This window comes from Carcharodon carcharias, chromosome 9 (assembly GCF_017639515.1).
Source record: "Carcharodon carcharias isolate sCarCar2 chromosome 9, sCarCar2.pri, whole genome shotgun sequence".
NCBI lineage: Eukaryota > Metazoa > Chordata > Chondrichthyes > Lamniformes > Lamnidae > Carcharodon > Carcharodon carcharias.
The window spans coordinates 115,616,229-115,639,468 of NC_054475.1; the positions used below are offsets into that span (position 1 = coordinate 115,616,229).

At 44.1% G+C, this 23,240-nt stretch overlaps 1 pseudogene; it reads left to right on the plus strand.

Moving 5' to 3' along the window:
* The first annotated feature begins 4,878 nt into the window (after positions 1–4,878).
* LOC121282457 lies at positions 4,879–23,028 on the plus strand (annotated as a pseudogene).
* The last annotated feature ends 212 nt before the right edge of the window (positions 23,029–23,240 follow it).

The following is a 23,240-nucleotide window of genomic DNA, read 5'->3' on the forward strand; positions in this document are numbered from 1 at the left end:
GGTTCCATTCCCTGAATGTGCAGCTGGTGTGTGACCACCAGAAACACATCCTGCAGGTGTGCGCACCATGTCCAGGGAGTGTGCAAAACGGCTACATCCTCAGTTGCTCGCAGATCCCTGCAGTCTTCCAGGGTTCACAGAGGCTCCAGGATTGGCTCCTTGGGTACAAAGGCAACCCGCAGAGGCCGTGGCTGATGACAGCCTCAGACTGCAGCAGAGCGATGGTATAATGAAGCTCACGCTGCAGCTCACAACTTGGTGGAGCAGACCATCGGGATGCTGAAGATGAGGTTCCGGTGCCTAGTCCAGTCTGATGGAGCCCTGCAATATAGTCCGCAGAAGGTGTCACCAGTTGTCGTCTGCTGCATCCTTTACATCCTGGCACTGCAACGGGGAGACGAGCTGACTGAGGAGGAGATAGAGGAGCTGGAGGAGGAGGACGCTGACAGGGATGAGGATGAGGAGGTCCTCGGAGACAATGATGATGGGGATGAGGCTCTCGCACTGGCTAGGTGAGGTAAGTTTGCTCGGAAGCCTTCATAGCTGCTAGATTTGTGGAAGATGTTGACGACATGCAGAGACGTGACCCCATAGATCCTCAAATTGCATTTTTGAACGTTTGACTCCAGTCTGGCTTATGGCAGCACGTATACCCTCTGTGATAATGCTCCAGTCATGGAGACACAGTAGAGGCCCTAATTGTCGCTCGATTGCAGGAAGATGATGATGACATGGAGTGAGGACATTCCGTCAATCTTCATATAGCCTCTCAGAATGTCTGACTCCTGTCTGGCCGAGGGCAGCTCACTTGTGCTCTGTGGTTAGGGTTATATCAGAGAGAGGCAGCCATGAAATTTTAGAAGCATCTGATTCTTTGTCCGCCTTCAGTACATGAGCCCTTCAGGAGCAAAACATCAGTTGTCATTGATGCTGAGGAGATGGGGGTCAGCCCCTCCTTAAAGGTGCTGAGAGCACACTGAAAGAATGAGAGAACTCTGTGCCCATTACATTCTGGCAGCAGTGACCAGCACCACCGAACTGCAGGCATCAGTAATATCTCCAGAGAGTGTGAGACCGACCATCGCCTTGGTGTGGAGGCTGCACAGAGCACAGGGAAGAGGCCCTGGACTGAGACACCTGCCTTTATCTTGTGCAGAAAGGTTTCATATTGAAGTGAAAGAACACTGTCATCAAAACAAGGAGCCTTGGCAGGGAGGCATTCTTGGGAGTTTATTGACAAAAGTGAACAATGTGTACAAGTGATTGACACCTGTGCCCAGGCTGTGCAACTAATTCTTCTTCACTTTCCTAATCCTGCTGCTACATCTTGGTTCACACCGAACATCCACAGCGGAGGCAGAGGCAGCCTGCTGACTGCAACGCCATGTCTATGAAGACTTTGGTGGGTGTCCTCTGGAGGGCCAAGACTTCGAAGGCCCTGGCCTGCTTTCAGAGTACTGCTGTGTGGCTGTAGGACCCTCCTCAGCCTGTGGAGCTGGAGCTGCTGAGATCATAGCAACAGGGGAGTCGTTTGGGCTGGAGACTTAAGGAGTCACCTGGATGGATGTGCCTGGAGTGTGCACCTGCTGACCCTCCTCCCTAAGGCTACCCGGGGTCCCCAGGCAGACTTCTCAAGGAGCAGGGGTAGCTGGAGTGAGATTGCGCTGCCCAACACCCATCTTATGTACACACTGTTGGAGGCCAACTATGGCATCAGCGATGGAATTGAGCCCACACAGCAGTGCAGGAGCGAAGTCCTGGACCAAGGTCTCCATGGCGGCTGCCATCCTACCAGTGTTGACCTTGGTGTGTTGGCATGACAGCACTATCACCACAGAGTGAAGGCGGACGGTCTCCTCCATCATGCCTTCAGACCTGAGGAGTGCAGTGGATATCCCTTCCTGATATTCCTGAATTTGCCTTTGCAGCTCCAGCAACTGTGACATGACCGAGTCCAGAGGCTCGTCATCTGACTCGGACTCAGCAAATTTCTGGCCTCCAGCAGTCCTCTGAGCGCTGGACACCTGGGAAGTTCCTGCCGCTGCCTGCTGTAGATCCGACAGCGCGATGTGCTCACCAGATTGTGATCCCGAGGCTTCTCTAAAGCTAGTTCCCACCAGGTTGTGTGTCTCTACGCTGGTGGAGGGTGAGGGTGAGCGCTGTGATGGGACTTCAAGGAGGGTGTCTTCAGATTCCTCTTCAGAGGTTTCTTTAAGGCTTTGTTGGGGGCTCTAGGTGATGGACTCAATCACTGTTTCCCAGATATGCCTGCGAAAGCAAGGGGAGATAATTAGTGCATGGCAGTGGCCTATGAAACAGGACACATCACTCACAGCATGGTTGTCTGATGGATGTTACACTGCTGGACCGTCACTTGGTAGAGCAGTGCCAACAACACTGTCAACACAGGATCAGTCCAGATTCCTGCCGGCCAGCTGGATAGCTCTGTTTTCAAAGTCCATGTGGACCTTGATTTCAGGCATTCCTCCGCCGGTCTGCGAGCTCTCCCTGTTGTTGTGTGCCAGCTTGTTCTGCATGAATAGAGATGGAGAAAGTGTAAGCAGGATGCCTGCCAGGCCAGATGATAAGTATGCCTGGCCTGTATGGGTGGTGAGTGGTCCTATGGATGGAGTGAGGACAATGATAGTGAGCATTAGAGAGTGAATGGTGATGTCCCTTGAACTAGCAGTGTGTGAGACCCCTGTGGATGCATGATGGGTTTGTCAGTGTGCGAGTTGAGAGTGATGAGAAGAGTGACTTACCCTGGCGGAACGAAGGAGATCATTCATCCTCTTGCGGCACTGGGTGGCTGTCCTCTTCTGAAGGGCGGTGGGCCTCCCAAGCCGGGTTAGTGCTGTTGCTGCCCAAACTGCAGCCAGAGTGGGGGTAGAGGGCATCCCGGTGGACCTACATAGCAATCAAAAGGTACTTGAGAGACACATCACTGAACCTGGGGGCTGCAGTCATTTTCGGTTTCAGGGTCATGTCTTCTGTGCAGCAAAGATGATTTGGAAGCACTGAGATGTGTGCTTCTGGCTGACACTTTAAATATGTCGCCTGGCGCAATTCAGCAGAGGGGTGATGGTCGGCAGGCGAATGAGAGCCCACCCACCATGAAAACGGTTTGTTTCCCACAACTGCATAAATAATGTGGCAGGTCTGGGACGATACGGTGTGGAAACCCCCCCCATTGAGGGCTTGTGTAGATAGGTAGTGACCAGGGGCGTACGGCAAGGGCTATGTTGGGCACCAGCTGTTCCCAATATATATCAATGACTTGGATGCGGGGACCAAGTGTAATCTTTCCAAGTTCGCGGATGATGCAAAGCTAGGTGGGAGTGTGTGTTGTGAGGAAGATGCCAAGTGGTTTGAAGGGAATTTGAACAGACACAGTGGGTAGACTCGTCCCAGGTTTGCACTAAGTGCGTTAACAGGTGGGAAAACAGCATTCACACGCTGGCCGCAAATGCGTCTTCTCATGTCATATGGTCCCAAACCAGCCATATAATTATGCATTCCCAGGAAACATGTTTCAATGGCGGGTGAGCACCCATTCACCCACCGTGCCATGACCTCACCAGTTCATCATGCCAGGCACTATATTTAAAGTGCAGCCATGCGCACACCTCTTAGTACTGCCAGCCCAGGACTGCCACACAGAAGACAGGGTGGCCCCAATGTGCAAAAAGACTGCAGCCCTCCCGATTTAGTGATGCGTCCCTTGAATGCCTTTTGGGTAACATGGAGGCCCGCCGCGATGTCCTCTACCCCCACTCTGGCCACAGGACTGGCAGCAGCATCACCAATCCAGCATGGGCGGTGGTGGCAGTGGGGGCCAGCGCCAATGCCCTGCAAAAGAGGACAGCCACCCAGTGCCACTACAGGATGAATGGTCTCATCCCTTCTGCCAGGGTAATTCATTGTTCTCGTCACTCTCAACTCACATACTCACAAGCCCATCCCATATCCACAGGGACCTCAGACCTCAAGGAATAATACCACGAACTCTCACACACACACTCACATCTCCATTAGGCCCATAACCTCTCAAGCAAGGGTCCTCATTCTGTCCATGGCTCCGCTCACTGCACAAACATTGCACGCAGTGCCATGTGCCCTGCTCACACACTCTCCATCTGTTTTCATGCAGGAGAAGCTGGCTCACATCAGCAGTTTCCAGACTAGGGGTGGAGTGGCCCACATTAGGCCCCTTGCTGAAGTTGAGGAGCATGCCATCACGCTGACTGGTGAGGAGGTGGACCACGCCTACAGCCATGGTGATGTCGTCGGCAAACACCCACATGGGGATACTGCATCCCATCATCCATCTCTTAAAGCAACTGTGTTCTGTTTTTGACTCTGCTGCCATGCACTAAATATCTCTATTTTGGTTCATAGGGAGCTCTGCCAAGCGACCGACACCCTCAGCCAGCCAGCTGCTCAGCTCTATCCACATCCTCATCTCCAACCAAGAGGACTCCTCCTCCATTGAAGAGCTGGAAATAAGCAGCTTGGAAGACCTGTCACAGCACTTATCCACACCCTCCACCAGTGCAGAGACACACACCTCAGTGGGACCTAGGTATAGAGTAGGCTTGTGTTCGCAATCTGTCGGTCACCACATGGACAATGTCCCCAGCAGGAGGAGGCACGTTTGGCTGAGCCCCCTGACACTCAGAGGACTGCTGGGGAAGAGGTGTCTGTGAGGTGTGAGTCAGATGACAAACCGCTGATTTGGCCTTCCAGCTTGTACTGGAGAGTCAGCAGAAGGCGTGAGAACCTCAGGCAGATCTGTTGGAAGCCCTCAGTAGAGTGGCACGTGAATCGGAGGAGAGTGTCCATCAGCTCTCTGATGAAGTGGTGCCCATATGTACTCATATGGAGGTCCCCATGAGGAGGATAGCGGACACCGTGGAGACCCTGGTCCAGCAGGACACTGAGGTGAACACTGACCTGAATTCCATCATGGTAACCATGGGTGAGTTCCTTCAATGACAATGCGAGAGGGAAACAGGGCACCTTGATGTCCCTCTTGGTGCCCCTTCCCCTCAAGGACGGGATCCTCTGGCACCTGAAAGGAGGAGGAGCGGCAGCTGGACACTCCTGGGTCATCCATTCAGTAATCACAAATGCTGTCTGCTCCCTCTGAGTCCCCTTTGCCTGTGAGCCCCTCAACCTTATTCCCCGTCACTGTTGAAGGAGTAAGCAGCCCATGAGAGTTTCTGGAGAGAGAAATGTATATGTGGCAGGGCCTTTTGGAGCCTCGTGGAAGCACTCTCCCACACACATGGATCCTTTCCGTATCATCTCAATGTCCTGAGCATTTTCAATGCTGCCTGCTGGGTCTCACTTTCAATTGTCCATCTGAGCTAACCTGCATCTCCACTCACCCACTCATCATGCTCCCATGCATGGTGGTGATTGAGCTTTTCGTGTGCTCCCCCATCTTTTTCCCCAGTCACCAATTTCCATTCCCCCAACACAGTCAACCCCTCTGGCATCACCTTCCACCTCCCCTCCGTGACCTACCAGTCACAGCCCTTTTCATTCAGGGATGTCCAGGTGAAAGTGCACATTCTCTTCCTTCCCAAAAATCCCACCCCAATCAACATTAACTTCCCGACCTCCTCCTTCCCACCCCTTGGGTCTGTGCCTGCCTCTGAGTCCCCACCAACTGCCCTTGCCGTTCTTTCTACAGCTACCATCGAACCCTCACCCTCCCCTCCCACTCTACCACCTCACTCTGCCCTCGGTCATTCTCACCATTCTCTTGTTCCACTTCCACCCTCAGTTTACTCCCCAGGAGGCAGCTATGGTCTCATCAGATCCCTCCCTTGCATGTTCATCTGGACAAACCCCCCCTCCAAATGCCTTCTTCCCTTGAAACTCCTACCCCGCTGGGAACCCTTTCCCCCTCCTTCGAACCCCTTCCCCCCTTGGAACTCCTACCCTGACTCCCGGACTTCCCACTTGCTTAGTCCACCCCACTCCAGCCTCCGCAGCCTTAGTCCTCCCCCCCACCCTGGATTCCACCCCCACTTAGTCAATCGTTCTTCCTGTCTCCTTCAGACACCCTTACTTCTTCCGCCACCCTTAATCCTTCCACTCGCCCCCCCCGATTCTTTTCTCCAGCCTTACTTCTTCTTCCAGCCTTACTCCCTCACCTCTCCACATGCCTTCCTCCCCCTGAGCTTCCTCCCCTCTCCGCACTCCTTCCCCTCCCTGAACTCCTTATCTTACACCTTCCAACCCCACCTTACACCTGCCTCCTAAGTTGCCATCTTCTCCCCTGTTACTCCCTCCTCTCACCGTACTTCCTTCCCCCTCCCAACCTCCCCCTCCCAACACCTTCATTCCCTGCCCAACTCCACCCCATCCTGACACCTATTCCTCTCCCAGTTGATCCTAGACCTTCCTCCCCCACCCCCCAGTACATCTTACTCTCCTAAATGCAGCTGGACCTTCCTCTCCACCCCCTCAGCCATCATCCATTGTGACCAGACCCACAGTGACTTTCCAACTTCTGTGCACTGCCTCACAGCACAGCCGTATCCATGAAAATCCACCCAGCATGCCATGAACGTTCCTCATGTGTGCTTTGCTGTTGGGTTCAAGCATCTTCTGCTTCTTGGATGTCCGCAATGTGAGGAAGGGCCTAGTGACGGGAAATGATGGGAAACGCGGCCTGCCATCGACGGGCTGAGTGGACGACCGCAAACTTCTTTCACGATGTCATGAAACTGATTTCTGGCCTTCTCACCATATTGTCCCCTCACGCCACCAAGCATGCCTGACGCCAGCAGGCACAGAAAATTCTGCCCAGTGAGTGGGCAAGAACATGGCAGATGGAATATAATGTGGAAAAATGTGAAGTTATCCACTTTAGTAGGAGGAGCAGATGTGTGGAATATTTCTTAAATGGTGAGAGATTAGAAAGTGCAGGTGTACAAAGGGGTTTGGGTGCCCTCATCAATAAGTCACTGAAAGCTAAAATGCAGATGCAGCAGGCAAATAGGAAGGCTAATGGTATGTTAGCTTTATTGCAAGAGGACTTGAGCACAGGAGTAGTAACGCCTTGCTTCAATTGTGTAGAACCTTGGTTAGACCACACCTATTAAAGTACTGTGTACAGTTTTGGTCCCCTTAGGAAGGATATTATTACCATAGAGGGTGTGCAATGAAGGTTCACCAGACATGTTCATGAGATGGCGGCACTGTCCTATGAATAAAGTTTGGCGAATCTGGGCTCGTATTCTCTAGGGTTTTGAAGAATGAGAAGTGATCTCCATTGAAACCTACAAAACACTTAAAGAGATAGACAGGGTAGATGCAGGTAAGATGTTACCCTTGGCTGGGGAGTTCAGAACCAGGGGACACAATTTTAGAATACGGGGGAAGCCACTTAGGACTGAGATGAGGAGAATTTTTTTTTTACTCAGATGTTTGCGAATCTTTAGAATTCTCTACCCTAGAGGGCTGTGAAAGCTCAGGCATTGAGTATGTTTAAAGCAGAGATTGATAGATTTCTAAATACCAATGTGTCAGGTACAATGTATAGCTTTAAGTTTAAGTTATATTTTGTATTTAGGCGTTAAGAAAGGTGAAACCTGGATTTAGTTTCATTTAGAGTTTTTTTTGATCTGGGTGCTGGGAATTCAGGGACCTTGTTTGAATACATGCATTTTTAATGAGGTTTTACAATTCTTGAAGTTAAGAGATGGATTATCAAGGGGCTAGTAGTTTAGTGAAATAAAAAAAACATAAAATAGGAAGGACTGCGATGTTGCCTAGTGATAGTCATCCAGAGAGACACAGAGAGACAAGGGGCAGAATTTTCTGCCTGTCGGGCCCGACCCAATCTCCGGTGGGCGGAAGGGATTCCCCAAAAGCGAGAGTGCGCTCTTTTGCACATGCGCACAAAAGAGTGCACATCTCCCTGACACTAAGTGCTGCCTCAGGGAGATTGCTTCCACGTTGAAAAATATTGAAAATAGAAAAAAAAATTTCCCTAACATGCCCCCCTCACATGAGATGGGACATGTTCATAACTTACATAATAACTTTTTAAAAAATGTTAAAACCCTGCATGAAACCTCATCCCACCAGTGGATGAGGTTTCAGATTTTATGTGTTTGCCACCGGGGCTCCTGGCCTGCCTGCCAACCTTAAGGTTGGACGGGCAGGTCTTTTAATTGTATAAATGATCCTGTCAATGGCCTCAGTTGGCCATTGACAGGTCAACGGGCCCGCAGCTGATTTTGTTGCGCCCCCACCTTCCTGAAACTTTAAATGGGGCGGGATGACATCGGGGGTTCCACCCGACGTCATCCCGCGTCATTTTACCCATTGGCGAGCGGGCCCCGTCCCCTGCTTGCCAATGGCAAAGTTCTGCCCAAGGAAACATAGAAGGCTGGTCAGTTAGTGTGTGCATACCAGAGAGTGCAGGCAGAAATCCTGCAAGCCTGCTGGGGAACTGAGTTTAGGGAACTCACGTGTTTGCTCTGAAGTTGAAGTAATAGTGAGTTTAGATTGTGGTTTTTGGGTGTCTCAGAGAGAGATATCAGCTGAAGGAAAGCATCTACTGGATGCTCAGAAGTCTGCCAGAAGAAAACTGAAACTCCTCTAACCCAAGCAAGAATCCTTGGTATTGAGACAGTGGTAAATCATCATTGGGTTTTGTGTCCTTAAGAGTTGTTGGGATCAAATGAATAGTGTGAGTTTGAATCATTTTCTGGTATCTGTATTGAAATATTCTAACCTTTTTGTCTAGTGTAATATAATTCTTTCTTCTTGTTTAATAAACATTTTATTCTTTGTGTGAACAGGATACTGGCAGATGCTTATGAACGCATTCAGTAACTGACTTCCATAGTTTCTAAAAAAATGCAATGCTAGGATCTGCCAAGCCAAGTTTCTATCTGGTATTTGACTTGTCCAGTCAGTTGGGATCATAACAAATGACATAAAGAGATATGGGGATAGTGTGGGAAAAAGGCATTGGAGTAGATGATCAGCCATGATCGTATTGAATGGCAGAGCAGATTCATGGGCTGAAAGGCCTAATTTGTTCCTATCTTGTTTTTACTTTGTTTGTTGGACCAAGATTAATATTAAAGTAATAAAATCACTTACAAGATTTGAGTAGGTTTCCTGTTAAAATAATTTGGGTTTGTTTCAGAATAATATTTTATCTATTTAAATCACAATAAAAGTCTGGCAGAATGAAATTTTCCTGGATCTGCCAACATTCTTACGGGTAAATGCTTATCCTACAAAACTAATCTATGAGGTTTCCATCTGTTTTGATAGCCTGGTATCAAACTTAGCTGTTTACATTAATTTTTTAAAAATCTTTCTTGTAATATTTTTATGTTGTATTAACGTAAGGGTGTTATGACTGGCAGATGATGTGTGCCAGGTGGATCAAAAACACGAGGGAAACTTGATCACGTGGTCACAATAGTTTTGCAGTTTGTATTTTATTACGAGATGCGTGCCCTTAATTCAGTAGTAATAAGTCCACCAAGACTCTAGAGATTTTTACAAAAATTAAATTAAACATTTATTAAAAAAAGAAAAGATTTCAAGCACGTACATAAGTCTATAAATTACTACTATAATAACTCATAAAACCCTTAATTAATCTGGCTCCCAGTTACACTCCCCATTAAGGTAACAGTAAACAAAAAATAGTTTTCATGTAGATTCCAGCCAGTTAACACAATACCCTGGACAGTAGAATTCAAAGTGGCTTTTCCCAGTTTCAGTTTCTATAGACAGCAGCTTAATGCACAAATTCTTAGATCTTACAATGCCTTCCCTGACACATTGCCTCATTTCCCTTTATACATGCTTCCCCCTTTTAATGCAAGTTCCATTGTTCCGATATGTTTTTGGAACTTTACCTTTCTTATAATATAAATCTATTCATGGTGCTATTACTATCAGCAGCTTTGGGGAAAAATAAACACACTGCTTGGCCTAACTTCTCTGGCTAGGTGTAACACCCTACTATTTCTTTGAAATTCACACTACCATGATTTATCAAAAAATGCAAATTCTCCTCACTCCACCTTCTAAAACTTCAGCCACATTTACACATATAGCATTTCAAACCTAGCTTCTTTTGATGAGTCAAAGCCTCCAGGCCAGCTGTCTCCAACACAATTAAATCCCTCCCCACATACACAGAAACTGTACAAACCCCACTATTAACCTACTTATACAATAAATCATAATAATATGGGAATTATTATGCTTTCATGACAAAGGATAAATGTTAATGTTCTAGTGCTCCTGGTGAAAAACAAAGCTGCTATTCATGAATTTTCAAGGCAGCTACCCTTATCTCCTGTTGTTAGTTAAACAAATGAGCAGAAAATCAGGGGCAGCAAGCTTGTGATTTCCCTACGTTGCGAATCTTGTTCCTTGCCAGGAGTCCCAATTGGTGTTTCCGCCCCGTAAGCTCTAAAGCTAGATTTAATGAAAGTTCATTAAGAGGGAGAGGAACCATGGAATGTCAGACCATATTTTCATTCAGTTTAGCTGGTTTCCATTTTTTTTGACAATTATGCAGCACTTATTTACTGACTTATTATTTACAGACTTAATCCTCTCTTTATTAGCGTTGCAGCTGCGGTCTCTTTTTCTTGCTTTTTTTTATCACTTAGCTTTGTTTTCCTGCTTTTAGAATCATAAAACTATACCGCATAGAAGGAGGTAATTTAGCTCATCATGTCTGTGCTAGCTTTTTGAAAGAGCTATCCAATTAGCCTCACTCCACCAAAGCCCTTAAATTCCTCCTTTATAAGCGTTCATCCTATTTAATTTTGAAAGTTACTTCTGAATCTGCTTCCACTGCCCTTTCAGGTAGTGCATTCCAGGTCGTAACAACTTGCTGTGCAAAACAATTTCAACCATTTCTCCTCCTAGTTTTTTGACAATTATTTGAAATCTCTGTCCTCTGGTTACTGACCTTTCGGCAAGTGGCAAATTGTTCCTCAGCATCTACTCTTATCAAAACCCTTTGTAACGGACGTGAGGACGAGCTGAAGTGAATTATTATTACTGTTCCCCTTTACTGCCCGTGGCAGTGATACGTTTAATTCCTAATTTAATTTGTTTTCCTTATTATCCTTTCCTGTCAGAATGGGCCATGGTGTGTTTCCCAAACCCCGGTTTATGAGGGCCAATGTTGAAAATAACCCCACAGAAAATTATTTAAGGTGAAACAAAACTAGGATTTATTAACATATTCAAAACCCGAAGGATGGGTTCATGACACACATTGACACTATACACATTGACACTCATGAGCATTCAAGACAGAAAGGCAGGGAAAGAAAGGGAAAAAAGTTACAAATTGCAAGTTACAAAAAAAAAATCAAAAAAGTATTGGCATTAATTCAGGTGAGTAGAGTCCAATAAGTCAATGGCCAATGAGGGTTCTTTCAGGTGGATTTGTCTGACAGAATTCCTAGTCCTTGTCTTAGGAACTCAGCTGAAGCAGTTGAAGATGCAACAAAGTATTCTTGTATTCTGGGAATTAGTCACCCTGTAGGCAAAATACAGGATTCTTTCTGGGGATCTGACTTTGAGAGAGATGGAGGTCAGAGGCAGGCTGCAAGCCTGGAGTCTGGTTTTCTCTCCTGAGGTTAAACCATAACTGAAGACAGAATTCAAAAGCTGTGTAATTAAAGCAACTGAAACAGCTCAAGTCTTGGTTAGGTGACAGCTAATGATGTACTTTAAGGGTCTTAGGTAAAACTCATTGTATTTTGAGTGGGTAACTGTGGACCCATTAGTACAGCGTTGGAGATCAGGAGTCACAAATAGTTCTGCCTTTGTCCAGAGCTAACTGGTACAGGCGTCTCACCTACTAGTCCTTTGTGTTGGCTTGGCTGGAATGTTAATACAATACAAGTCACATTCCAGGAGGCAATTGCCTTTGTCCATTGGAATGGCTTAGAATCTTCTAGAACAACCAGCATGTGACCAACTGTGGCCATTTTATTAGTCCAGCAATTGCCTATTTAAAAAACAGCTTAAACCAGAGAATATGGAAGAGAAACAAATTTTTAAGTTTTTTTCTTCATGCCTTCTCAGCATATCACCTTCAAAATTTTGATAACCTTCAAGTATCCCCTTCCTCTCTCTGCTCTAAGGAGAAGAATCCCAGCTTCTTCAGTCTTTCCACACAATTAAAATCCCTCATCCCTGGTATCATTTTGGTTAATCACCTACTCTCCAAGGCTTATAACATGCTTCCTAAAGTGTGGTACCCTGATTTGAACACAATGCTCTAGCTGATGTCTAACCAGTGATCAAGTTTAACATGACTTCCTAATTTTGGTATACTTTTGGTCTTATGACATGGCAAATGATGTGTGCCAGGTGGATCAAATCCACAAAGGAAACTTGATCATGTTATGACAATGGTTTTGCAACCTGTATTTATTTCAAGATGCATGCCCTGAATTCAGAAATGATAAGTTCACCAAGACGTCAGAGATTTTTTAAAAAACTAAATTAAACATTTATTAACCAAAGAAAAGATTTCAAGCACATACATAGGTCTACAAATTACTACTCTAATAACTCCTAAAACCTCTAATTAATCTGGCTTCCAGTTACACCCATGTTAAGGCAACAATAACAAAAAAATAGAGTTTAAACTGATGCAGGCAAGTCTACATAATACCCTGGATAGTAGAATTCAAAGTGGTTTTCCCAGCTTCGGTTTCTGTAGACAGCAGGCTTAATGCACAAATACCGGGGACTTCTCAAACTTCTGGTAGATGTTACAATGCCTTCCCTGACACATGGGGCAACATCTTCCGGTCGGCGAGTGGTCCCCGCTCCCGCTCGCCAACATGTAAAATGACAGAGGGATATGTCGAGCATGCATTGCGATGTCCCGAATCGGCTACGCGCCTGCTGAATGGTCAACGGCCTATTAAGGTCATTAAAAACTAATTAACCTGATTGATAGACCTGCCTGTCCAACCCTCAGGTTGGCGGGCAGGCCGGGAGCCCAGGTGGGCCTCGGAAAAAGCATGAAACCTCATCCGCTGGTGGGACGAGGTTTCATGAGGGTATTTAAATTTTTTTTAAAGGTTTCAATAAAAGTTATGGACTTGGCCCAACTCATGTGATAGTGTCACATGAGGGGACATGGCAGGGAAATTTTTTAAATACCTTTATTTGAAGTTTTAAATTGGAGACAATTTCCCTGAGGCAGCATTTTGCCTCAGGCAGATCTGTGCGCTCTTTCGCGCACATGCATGGACATCATGCTGGACGGGCTTTAATTGGCCTGCCCCACAAAATGGCGGCACCCCCCCCCCCCCAATGGGGGGAATATGTTGCCCATAGCCTCATTCTCCATTATACATGTTTCTCCCTTTTAATGTAAATTCAATTGTTCCTATATGTCTTTAGAACTTCACCTTTCTCATAATATAAATCTTTTCATGGTGCTAATATTGTCAGTAAACTTTGGGAAAAATAAACACACTGCTTGGCCCAGCTTCTGCTTGAAAGTCAAGCTGCCCTGATTTATCTAAAAAATGCAAATTCTCCTCACCTTACTTTGTAAGATTTCAGCCATGTTTATGTAATTAACATTTCAAATCTAGTTTCTTTCGATAAATCAAAGCCTCCAACCCAGCTGTCTCCAATTTAATTAAATCCTACACACATAGAGTAACAATCCAAACCCCAATATTAACCTACTTTTACAATAAATCACAATAATATTATGAAAATTATTATGCTTTCATTACAATTGGTTCCATTTATATGTATTTTTAGCATATGTATTTTTAACTGGCCCTGCCACCTTCAAAGATTTAAAAGTAAAATACTGTGGATGCTGGAAATCTGAAATAAAAGCAGAATGTGCTGGAAATATTCAGCAGGCCTGGCAGTATCTGTGAATAGAGAAACAGAGTTAACATTTCAAGTGGAATATGACTCTTCTTCAGAGCTGGGTTCTGCAGTTCTGAAAAAGAGTCATTTTCAACTTGAAATTTTAACTCTGCTTCTCTTGCCACATATGCTACCAGACCTGCTGAGTATTTCCAGCACTTTCTCTATTTACTTTTAAAGCTTTGTTGTGTTACATTCAATTTTTCAATCCACTTGTACCTTCCCTTTACAGCTGGGTCACTTCAATTGTCTTGGTTGTCTTTAATCTGAATACTTTAGAATTTACAGTGTCAAATGCTGAAATACCAACCCTTGACCTGAGTGCCTTTTGAACAACTGCTATTTATATCCACAGCTTTTTCACACAATGCATTTACAATGTGCTCGCAGCATGTCAACTTGGCAATGACCTGTATCTGTGCTCTCTGCGGATTCTGTGCTACTTGGGTGCCTCACAGCTGACCAACACACTGTGTCTCAAAGATCTAAATGTTTAACTGGAGCTGCATAGCAACATTGCCACAATGCTAACTACCATCCAGACTGCAGAAAATGAGAAAACTTGATGTTGAGCTTAAGTGGATGATTTTATGTGACTCTGTGCTACTTTCAATGCTGTGTGCTTTGTGAAGAAACATTCATGCATTTATTTGATGGAAAAGACATGGGCATGATTCTCTGTTGGAAGGATAGAGTATGTGTAAACACCTTGGCTAACCCCAATTTAGTGTCCAAGAAATCCTGTCAAAAAGACATGTCCAACCTACTTCAGTTGAAATTGAGTCTTAATGGGAAACCAATGTCGGGATATAAAAGCTACAGAAGCCTGTGTGTTTGCCAACCATGGGATGCCCAGAAGACATGCCCAATGATCTGAAAGAAGTTTATGGACCAAGTTACATGTGTTCTACTCTCTAGCGGCACAGTAACCAGTAACAGTGTCTAGATCCTACAAAAGGGACAATCTGTTGAATTATTGTCCAAAATGTGGATGCAACTGTAATTATGTTGTTTGAATGACCAGCTATAAACACATGCATGAAGTCGCTTTACCGAAGCAAAAGGGCAATCAAAATTATTAAGAATGCAAAGATTCCTTACTAGAATACCAACAGAAGTCTGGGGAGATTTTGTCGTTTTTAAGGGCCCAAAGGATAAAATCGTTATTATAGTAAACGGAAGAAAAGGCCAGAACCATGATAGCTAATGGGCATCTCCCTCTTGTCAATTGTTCTGAAGATTCTGACTAGGATATCACTCAATTGCCACCTCAGCAGTGTTCAGACAACATATTGTCAGCAAAACAATGGGCCCATAACAATGATAGATACAGTCAATATTCTTCTTGTCATGTGTCAAATACGAGAAAAAGGCAGAGAACAGAGAATGGATCTCAATTCAGTCTTTAGTGACCTGACACAAGCATTCAGCGCATTTAGGAGGCCTGGACTGTGTTAATAATTGTCCAATTTGGAAGTCGAGAAAGCTATATTAGATTGTTTGCTCTCTACATGATGGTATTTTGGATAAAGAGTATATATATCAGCCCCTTTCCAAACTAATTAATATTACTAGCATAGTCTAGCCTGATTGATATTTTATTTTTGCAACAGTGATTGATGATCTTATAAAAGTACTCAATGCAGTTGTTTGCATTAGATTTTGTACAGCTGTGAAGTCATCATATTGATTATTAGACTAGGCATTTTGACCAAAACTGAGGAAGTTATTCCCGAATTCCTCTTTGCTGTGGATTGGTAACAGCTTGTGAACAGTAATGCAGAATTATGGGCTTATCATCAAATTAAAGTCTAATTGTGGCTTGTCCCCTAATCAGCAGGATGTGCTTCCTTTAACAAGAAGGGTCATGAGGACTCGAAACGTCAACTCTTTTCTTCTCCGCCGATGCTGCCAGACCTGCTGAGTTTTTCCAGGTAATTCTGTTTTTGTTTTCCTTTAACAAGAGGCTGTCAAGTGCTGGGTTAATTTAAGCAGAGAGTAGCTGTCTTTACTGTATTCAACAGGTATAATTCATTCATAGCAGTTGCTATGTCTGAAAGTGTTGCCTTTGGAATTGCATATGGGGTTGCTAATGATTTTGGTTACTTTTATATAGCCAAATCTATAAATTTATAACTGAATAATCTACTGGTTGTAACAATATCGACAGTTTTCGCAAGATTAATGGAAATGAGAAAAGCCATTTGGCCCAATTTAGCTCATGTATGCAGAAAAACATTATAGTCCCCTCCTCTTTCATTAAACTATCCAAATGTAAGAGAGGAGACAAATAAGAGGCAAAATTAAGGATTGCAAGTTAATAACAGATCAGGAAGGCTGTTGGTCCATTTTAATTCATTCTTTTGGAAAGATTCTACAGTTCCCCAAACAATATCTGCTTGTTCCTGATGATCTTAGGCTTCTTGCCTCCACTATTCTATCTGGGAATTAATTCCACGTACAGTAATTTTTTGCTTGATGTTGTAATTGTGTTCCTGAAAAGAACGACTTTAAATAAAACATGCTATGCAAATCAGATTTCGCCATTATAACCAATGTGAAAGCTGTAAATTAGATGCTGTAGGACCTCCCTCATCAGAAAAAAACATTAAAGCATTACAATCTGTAAGCTAAAATACTTTACATTACTAAATTCCTATATTTGTAAATGAAATAACCTTTAAAATAAAAAAATTAAACTGTAAAAGAAATAAGCTAATTTGTTCTACTTGACTGGCTTGCCACCCCTCCCACTCACTGACTCTCCAGCTCACTGCCTCTCCAGTTTGCCACCTCTCCCACCCCTTGACCCTCTGGCTTGCCGGCCTCTCAGGCTCACCAGCCCTCCCGGTCACTGCAGATCGTACTTACTGAACCTCCCTCTTGCTGGCCCTCCCTCTTGCTGCCTCTCCCACTCAGCGCTTCCCTCTCCTGAACCCTCGCTGTGAACGAGGGCTCATGAGATGTATAGTGAGAGGCAGGAAGAGAAGCTTTGAGTTACAGAGGTAAGCCACAGGCTGGAGAGGCAGCTGGAGGGAAGGTTGGTGAGAAGGAAAATTGACAGCAATCAGGAGGTTTGGCGAGAGGGAGGGTCAGCAAGAGCGAAGGCTGGCAACAATCAGGAAGTTTGAAGAAAGGGACGGTTGGCAAGATGGAAGTTTGACAGTGTCCAAGAGGGTCAGTGAGAGGGAAGGTTAACAGTGACCGGGAGGATTGGCGAAAAGTGGGTCAGCAGTGACTGGGAAGATCAGGGAGTAGGAGGGTCACTTCAAAATGGCTCCAATCAAGTTATGCAACCCTAAGTCAGACCTGGTGTGAAATGAAGTTAAAATGAAACTCCCAACAATTAAGCCCTGTTGACTGACAGATGTTAAAGTGGAGCAACTTAAAATGGGGCAACTTAAACTGGGGTCTTATTGTATTGATCATTCTTTTGTATGAAGAAGACCTGCTATCAGTCTTATATTGAACTTTCAATAGGTTGTATCTTTATCCCCTTGTCTTACCCTGGACAATTTAATTCTAAGCAATATACTACATTTCCCTTTTGCATATGCTTAACTGCCTTGTATACGCCAAGGTTACCCATAGTTATCCATCAAATGCTTCCTTCCCAGGCTGAAAAGCTCACATTTTTTCCCATCTTTCCCCACAGCTCACACCTTTGACACTTTGTCTCAATGTTTTTGCCCTTCTCTGCAGTGCCGCCAACGTTCGAATGTTTCAAGCATTTCTCAGCAGTCTGAACTACTAACAGACTGAATGATTTGATGATGACCTCCCACTTACATTCTATTGTTTTATCTATGCAATTCAATATCCTGTTGGCTTTATTGATTGCTGCTCTGCAATTTTTTTTCCAAAAATATACTTTATGCATAAAATTCCTAAAAGTACCTTACATAACAGCTCAAAATTGACATTATATAGAGTGCAATACAGATCAGTTTCCTTCATTACAGCCCATGAGATGGTTCACTACACTTGTCATTACAAGTTATGTCTACAATGCACATTTACGTATTGTGGCAAACATTCTTTGGTGCATACAGCCCAAGGAGATTTACACAGGTGACAACCCCTCAGTATATTTTGATGGGGGGACCTCAGACAGTGGTCTTTCCCCATTGAATCTTTGCAGAGGTTGCCCCAAGCTTTAATGCGTCCCTCAGCACCTAATCCTGGACCTTGGAATGTGCCAGTCTGCAAGATTCAGCCATTGACAGCTCTTTGTCTGAAAGACAGCGGGTCTCAAGCAGACCAAAAAGCATCTTTCACTGGTGGTTCTCCAGCAGCAGTTGATGTTTATCTCGATGTGTGTCCTGGGGAACACCCCATAGAGCACAGAGCCCTGTATGGAGCTGCTAGGAACTGTTTTAAAAAAACATTTCATGGGATGTGAATGTCAGTAGCAAGGCCAGCATTTGTTGACCATCCCTAATTGCCCTTGAAAAGATGGCCACAAACTACCTTCTTGAACCACTGCAGTCCATCCGCTGTGGGTAAAACCATAGTGTTGTTAGGAAGAGAGTTCTAGGAATTTGATCCAGCAACAGTGAAGGAATGGTGATATATTTCCAAGTCAGGATGGTGTGTGGCTTTGAGGGGAACTTGCAGGTGATGGCGTTCCCATGCATCTGCTACCCTTTGTCCTTCTAGATGTTAGAGGTCACAGGTTTGGAAGATGCTGTTGAAGAAGGCTTGTTGAGTTGTTGCAGTGGATCTTTTAGATAGAATACACCACTGCCATGGTGCGTTGATGGTGGAGAGTGTGAATATATAAAGGGGGTGAATGAGGTGCTGGTCAAGCGCCTTTAGAACCATAGAACCATAGAACACTACAGCACAGAAAAACAGGCCATTCGGCCCTTCTGGTCTGTGCTGAAATATTATTCCACTAGTCCCATTGACCTGCACCCAGTACATAACCTTCCAGACATCCCCAATCCATGTATCTATCCAATTTATTCTTAAAATTTAAGAGTAAGCCCGCACTTACCACGTCAGATGGCAGCTCGTTCCACACTCTCACCACTCTCTGAGTGAAGAAGTTCCCCCTAATGTTCCCCTAAACCTTTCCCCTTTCACCCTAAAGCCATGTACTCTTGTGTTTATCTCTCCTAATCTAAATAGAAAGAGCCTACTCGTATTTACTCTGTCCATACCCCTCATAATTTTGTAAACTTCTGTCAAATCTCCCCTCATTCTTCTACGCTCCAAGGAATAAAGTCCTAACCTGTTTAATCTTTCCCTGTAACTCAACTCCTGAAGACCCGGCAACATCCTAGTAAATCTTCTCTGCACTTTTTCAATCTTATTGATATCCTTCCTGTAGTTAGGTGACCAGAACTGCACACAATACTCCAAAGTTGGCCTCACCAATGTCTTATACAACCTCACCATAACATCCCAACTCCGATACTCAATACTTTGATTTATGAAGGCCAATATGCCAAAAGCTTTCTTTACAACCCTGTCTACCTGTGATGCCAGTTTCAGGGAATTATGTATCTGAACTCCCAGATCCCTTTGTTCCTCCTCACTCCTCAGTGCCCTAACGTTTACTGTGTATGTCCTACCTTGGTTTGTCCTTCCAAAATGCAACACCTTACACTTTTCTGCATTAAATTCCATCTGCCATTTTCTGGCCCATTTTTCCAGTTGGTCCAGATCCCTCTGCAAGCTTTGAAAGCCTTCTTCACTGTCCACAACGCCTCCAATCTTAGTGTCATCAGCAAACTTGCTCATCCAATTTACCACATTATCATCCAGATCATTGATATAGACAACAAACAACAATGGTCCCAGCACAGATCCCTGAGGCACACCACTAGTCACAGGCCTCCAGTCTGAGAAGCAATCATCCACTACTACTCTCTGTCTTCCCCACACAGCCAATTTTGAATCCAGTTTACAACCTCTCCATGGATACCAAGTGTCTAAACCTTCTGAAATAACCTCCTGTTTTAGATGATGTTGAACTTCTTGAGTATTGTTGGAGTTGCACTCATCCACTCTAGCACATTCCTTTCTTGTGCCTTGTAGTTGATGCACTAGCTTTGGGAAGTCAGGAGGTGAGCTATTCACGGGCCCAGTTAAGTTCCTGGTCAATGGTAACCTCCAGGATGCTGATAATGGGGATTTCAGCAATAGTAAAACCATTGTTGTCAAAGGGAGATGGTTAGATTCTTTCTTGTTAAAGATGGTCTTGTATGGCACTAATGTTACCTGGTACTAATATCACACAAGCCTTAATGTTGTCCAGATCTTGTTGCATATGGACACGGACTGCTGCAGCATCTGAGGGGTTATGAATAATATTGAATACTGTGCAATTATCAGCGAACATCCCCACTTCTGACCCTATGATGAAGGCAAGGCCATTGATGAAGCAGCTGAAGCTGGTTGGGCTAGGACACTACCCTGAAGAGCTCCTGCAGAGATGTCCTGTGGCTTAAGTGTTTGGCTTCCAACATCAATAACCATCTTCCTTTGGGCTAGGTACGACTCCAACCAATGGATGGTTTTCCCCCGATTGCCATTCACATCAATTTGGCTAAGGCTCCTTGATGCCACATTTGGTCAATTGCTGCCTTCATGTATGGCTCAAGGCTGTAATGAGGTTTGGAAACAAGTAGCCCTGGCAGAACCCAAACTGAGCATCGGTGAGCAGGTTATTGCTGTATATGTATCATTTGATAGCAATGCCAATGACACCTTTCATTATCTTGCTGCTAATCGAGAGTAGACTGATGAGGCAGTAATTGGCAAGATTGGATTTGTACTCCTTTTTGTGGATAGGACATATTTGGGCAATTTTCCACTTTGTTGGATAGATGTAAAGGTTGTAGCTGTACTTGAACAGATGGCTAGGGCATGCGGCCAGTTCTGGAACACAAGTCCTCACTACTACTGACGGGATGTTGTCAGGGCTTATAGTATTTACTTAATCCACTGTCTTCTGCCATTTCTTGATATCATGATGACCATTGACAAAAATCTCTGCCTCTCTTTCTGCATCTGCTTTGCAAAGATGCATTATGGAAGGAGGTGGACCAGCATCTTTCCCCCTGCCCTCAGCTGCCTCAAGGGAAGCTTGCGTAGGTGCTGATACTCTGGGCATGCAGGAAGGATTTGAAATTTTATCACTACAAGCCAAGATATATCTTGGTGCTTTTTTGAAAGTCCTGGCGATGAGGCATTCTGCCAAATGCACTTTACAATCTGTTCAGGGAACTATCCAACAGGGTTCACTGTCCTCTTTTCCCACAGAGCCTCGAGGATGTTATATGCAAATCACTGTCTGATTGTTTGGGCATGTTGAACATTAAGTTTGAAAAGACTTCTGAGTCTCATTCAAATGAGCTATTTCAACACAATTCATGGAGAATGTGTGTCATTTATTTTTCCTCCCCTACCTGCCTGGAGTTCTATAGAATTTTACTGGAAGAAAATAATCTTGCGGTCAACCTCATATTTAATCCTGTTAGTATTCATTATGGTTAACACCTCTTATCTAATTGCTTTCTTACTGTTGCATTACTTATTAGAATCTCTCCCAGTTCCACAGCTGTAGCTATTCTCTTTTGCTGGTACCTCGTTCCCCTTCCAGCACGCTTCTACAAGTACTTATATTCATCACAGTGTGCCCCTCACATTTTTTCCCTGAGAGGTTGTTTCCCTTTGTTTAATTTCACCTGAATTGGTTAATCCAGTTATGAGTACTGTTTTTGAGAGTGTGTTTGTGGATCCTAGGCATGCATTTATTCTGATAAAAACAAAAAACTGCGGATGCTGGAAATCCAAAACAAAAACAGAATTACCTGGAAAAACTCAGCAGGTCTGGCAGCATCGGCGGAGAAGAAAAGAGTTGACGTTTCGAGTCCTCATGACCCTTCAGCAGAACTGCAGTTCTGTTGAAGGATCATGAGGACTCGAAATGTCAATTCTTTTCTTCTCCGCCGATGCTGCCAGACCTGCTGAGTTTTTCCAGGTAATTCGGTTTTTGTTATGCATTTATTCTGGATGCTCCCTCTATGTTTTCAAAACGTTTTCCACTTTGTCTTTATTGAAATGTTAAATGAACCCAGCAATCAACCTTAATGAGCTCTTGCCTCACATACTGCCATTACCCTTTGTGAAATATTTACATGCCTGGTTCCCGGCCCTTTGTATATCTGAATCCTAGATTATGTCACATGTCTTTCTACCCTATTCGCCTACCTGATTATTCGTTGCTTATGCTCCTGCGTATCTCAATAAGGGACTTGTCATTATAATGAGGTTGAACTGGAGTATGTGTTTCAAGTATTTATTGTCCATTGGCATTCTTCCCATTTAATCTCTTCATATACAAGTGTTGTGAAATCATAAACATTTTTCTTAAGAATTCATTTTCGATTTTGCTACACCCTTATCTAATCTATAGAATGTAGATTAAGTCTTTGCCCCACATTGTGTGTCACAGTTACATCATTTCAACAGATACAGATAAAAGGTTAGAACCTGTCACCATTTTTCGACCCTTTTCAGTTTGAGATTACCTTCTATAGCAATGAAGAACAGTCCAAGGATTTGGAATGGAAAATCGTTTTCACAGATTCAGCTGAAAATTAGGAATATGACCAGGTCTTGTCCTCTGTACTTGTGGAACTTGTCCTTGGTAGAAGCCACATGTTTGTTTTTCAGGTTAATGCTCCAAATCCTTCCATTCTTCCAGATGCAGATGCAGTTGGAGTAGTTATCATTTTAATAAACTGAATTTACCGAAGTCAAGAATGTATCAGGGTTAGGTATTATGTAAATAATGTATACAACAATCCAGGGCTGTGTGAAAATCATCTGTGAAACCAGATTTCTCTAAGCTCCAGTGAAACATTTTGGCATCAAATCCATGAGTTACAAGGTTCCATATCAACTGGGATGACAGTCATGAAAAAAATAGATGATTCTGAATACACAAATCCTAATATGCAATCCGTTCTTTTCACTAGTATATTGCCTTCAGCTTCAAAGGGCTTCGAAGTGACATCAGAGAAAAATAGAAAAAAGTTAAAGCTAAAGGTATTATGTTTGAATGAAGTGTTCACAATGAAATAGATGCATTATTAACACAGATTGAAATTATCATAGTCATTACGGTATGGTAGCAGAATGACCAAGGTCTGGAACTAAATACTTCAGAACACTTGACCTTCAGAAGAGAGAGGCAAAATGAAAAGAAGGAGGGATAGCCTTGATAATAAAGGATGGACTAAAGGAGAGGAAGAATCTTAGCTCAGAAAATCAAAATGTAGGGTCAGTTTGGATGG